We start from the raw sequence: 2,500 nt of genomic DNA on the forward strand, positions 1-2,500 counted from the left end.
CCGGCGTCTTCATACTCACCTGCTGAAGATGGCCGCCGGGATCCTCTGTCTTCATGGACCGCAGGGCTTCTGTGCGGTCCATTGCCGATTCCAGCCTCCTGATTGGCTGGAATCGGCACGTGACGGGGCGGAGCTACACGGAGCTACACGGAGCCCCATAGAGAAGAGGAGAAGACCCGGACTGCGCAAGCGCGGCTAATTTGGCCATCGGAGGGCGAAAATTAGTCGGCACCATGGAGACGAGGACGCCAGCAACGGAGCAGGTAAGTGTAAAACTTTTTATAACTTCTGTATGGCTCATAATTAATGCACAATGTACATTACAAAGTGCATTATTATGGCCATGCAGAAGTGTATAGGCCCACTTGCTGCCTCGGGACAACCCCTTTAAGCATGGATGGCATCAACAACCACTTGCAAGTGGCCTCGTTAGCGCAGCATTTTTGGCTGCCAAGAGCATCTGCAAACTAAGCCGCTTAATTCTGCAAGAAAGGTGCAGGCCTTTGAATGCAGGCACAAGCTTAGCAAAACACTCATTTCCATACCGGGAGTCGAACCCAGGCCGCCTGGGTGAAAACCAGGAATCCTAACCGCTAGACCATATGGGAAAAGTTGCTTTCACAGCTTGCTTTAAACTTTCCAATATATGTAGATATATACATGTACATATTAAAAAAAAAAAAAAAGAAGTTTTGTGCTTACAGAATTCCATCTTATCTCTGGACGGCAACAACCAATCACACGCAAGATGCCTCGTTAGCGCAGTAGGTAGCGCGTCAGTCTCATAATCTGAAGGTCGTGAGTTCGATCCTCACACGGGGCATGGATCTATCCTTGTTTTTTCCCTCCGCCTTAACTGGATAGGCACTGCTCTTTGCCATTCAATACCGAAACGATACTGGATAATATGGAAAGGTAGCAAACAAGGCAGAAGGGTTTTGGATAGGGGCTAAAAGCAACCGTGTTGAGGTCTTTGAATATGGCTGCGAGCGTAGCAAAAGTCCAAAATGGGGAGCATGATTAGTGGCAACTTCTCACACAGGGCCAGTGGCGCAATGGATAACGCGTCTGACTACGGATCAGAAGATTGTAGGTTCGACTCCTACCTGGCTCGTGAATGTCGCCGTGATCGTATAGTGGTTAGTACTCTGCGTTGTGGCCGCAGCAACCCCGGTTCGAATCCGGGTCACGGCATTCTTGATGAAAAAGCAAAGGTGCTCTTGTAGACGGCAAGCCTGAATGATACTTTTATGAACTTTTTGAGCGCTATCTTAATTCAGAGGGTCTTTCGATGTAGTTGCAAGCTTAGGAAAATGCTCATTCCCATACCGGGAGTCGAACCCGGGCCGCCTGGGTGAGAACCAGGAATCCTAACCGCTAGACCATATGGGAACCGCTGAGACCCTTTTTCAGTAATAAGTAGAAAAAAAATCAGTTTCATGATTTGAAAACTCATTTTTAAGCATGGATGGCATCAACAACCACTTGCAAGTGGCCTCGTTAGCGCAGCATTTTTGGCTGCCAAGAGCATCTGCAAACTAAGCCGCTTAATTCTGCAAGAAAGGTGCAGGCCTTTGAATGCAGGCACAAGCTTAGCAAAACACTCATTCCCATACCGGGAGTCGAACCCGGGCCGCCTGGGTGAAAACCAGGAATCCTAACCGCTAGACCATATGAGAAAAGTTGCTTTCACAGCTTGCTTTAAACTTTCCAATATATGTAGATATATACATGTACATATTAAAAAAAAAAAAAAAAAAAAAAAAAAGAAGTTTTGTGCTTACAGAATTCCATCTTATCTCTGGACGGCAACAACCAATCACATGCAAGATGCCTCGTTAGCGCAGTAGGTAGCGCGTCAGTCTCATAATCTGAAGGTCGTGAGTTCGATCCTCACACGGGGCATGGATCTATCCTTGTTTTTTCCCTCCGCCTTAACTGGATAGGCACTGCTCTTTGCCATTCAATACCGAAACGATACTGGATAATATGGAAAGGTAGCAAACAAGGCAGAAGGGTTTTGGCTAGGGGCTAAAAGCAACCGTGTTGAGGTATTTGAATATGGCTGCGAGCGTAGCAAAAGTCCAAAATGGGGAGCATGATTAGTGGCAACCTCTCACACAGGGCCAGTGGCGCAATGGATAACGCGTCTGACTACGGATCAGAAGATTGTAGGTTCGACTCCTACCTGGCTCGTGAATGTCGCCGTGATCGTATAGTGGTTAGTACTCTGCGTTGTGGCCGCAGCAACCCCGGTTCGAATCCGGGTCACGGCATTCTTGATGAAAAAGCAAAGGTGCTCTTGTAGACGGCAAGCCTGAATGATACTTTTATGAACTTTTTGAGCGCTATCTTAATTCAGAGGGTCTTTCGATGTAGTTGCAAGCTTAGGAAAATGCTCATTCCCATACCGGGAGTCGAACCCGGGCCGCCTGGGTGAGAACCAGGAATCCTAACCGCTAGACCATATGGGAACCGCTGAGACCCTTTTTCAGTAATA

At 47.5% G+C, this 2,500-nt stretch overlaps 8 non-coding genes across 8 annotated transcripts; 6 read left to right on the plus strand and 2 right to left on the minus strand.

The window, feature by feature from the left end:
• Positions 1-750: 750 nt before the first annotated feature.
• Positions 751-823, plus strand: TRNAM-CAU (transfer RNA methionine (anticodon CAU)). Its single transcript has one exon. It is a non-coding gene; the product is annotated as a tRNA-Met (tRNA).
• A 218-nt stretch (positions 824-1,041) lies between these two features.
• TRNAR-ACG (transfer RNA arginine (anticodon ACG)) lies at positions 1,042-1,114 on the plus strand. Its single transcript has one exon. It is a non-coding gene; the product is annotated as a tRNA-Arg (tRNA).
• Positions 1,115-1,122: 8 nt separating this feature from the next.
• Positions 1,123-1,194, plus strand: TRNAH-GUG (transfer RNA histidin (anticodon GUG)). Its single transcript has one exon. It is a non-coding gene; the product is annotated as a tRNA-His (tRNA).
• A 126-nt stretch (positions 1,195-1,320) lies between these two features.
• TRNAE-CUC (transfer RNA glutamic acid (anticodon CUC)) lies at positions 1,321-1,392 on the minus strand. The gene has a single exon. It is a non-coding gene; the product is annotated as a tRNA-Glu (tRNA).
• Positions 1,393-1,832: 440 nt separating this feature from the next.
• Positions 1,833-1,905, plus strand: TRNAM-CAU (transfer RNA methionine (anticodon CAU)). Its single transcript has one exon. It is a non-coding gene; the product is annotated as a tRNA-Met (tRNA).
• A 218-nt stretch (positions 1,906-2,123) lies between these two features.
• On the plus strand, positions 2,124-2,196 carry TRNAR-ACG (transfer RNA arginine (anticodon ACG)). The gene has a single exon. It is a non-coding gene; the product is annotated as a tRNA-Arg (tRNA).
• Positions 2,197-2,204: 8 nt separating this feature from the next.
• Positions 2,205-2,276, plus strand: TRNAH-GUG (transfer RNA histidin (anticodon GUG)). Its single transcript has one exon. It is a non-coding gene; the product is annotated as a tRNA-His (tRNA).
• Positions 2,277-2,402: 126 nt separating this feature from the next.
• Positions 2,403-2,474, minus strand: TRNAE-CUC (transfer RNA glutamic acid (anticodon CUC)). The gene has a single exon. It is a non-coding gene; the product is annotated as a tRNA-Glu (tRNA).
• Positions 2,475-2,500: the final 26 nt, after the last annotated feature.

This window comes from Eleutherodactylus coqui, chromosome 2 (genome assembly GCF_035609145.1).
Source record: "Eleutherodactylus coqui strain aEleCoq1 chromosome 2, aEleCoq1.hap1, whole genome shotgun sequence".
Classification (NCBI taxonomy): Eukaryota; Metazoa; Chordata; class Amphibia; order Anura; family Eleutherodactylidae; genus Eleutherodactylus; species Eleutherodactylus coqui.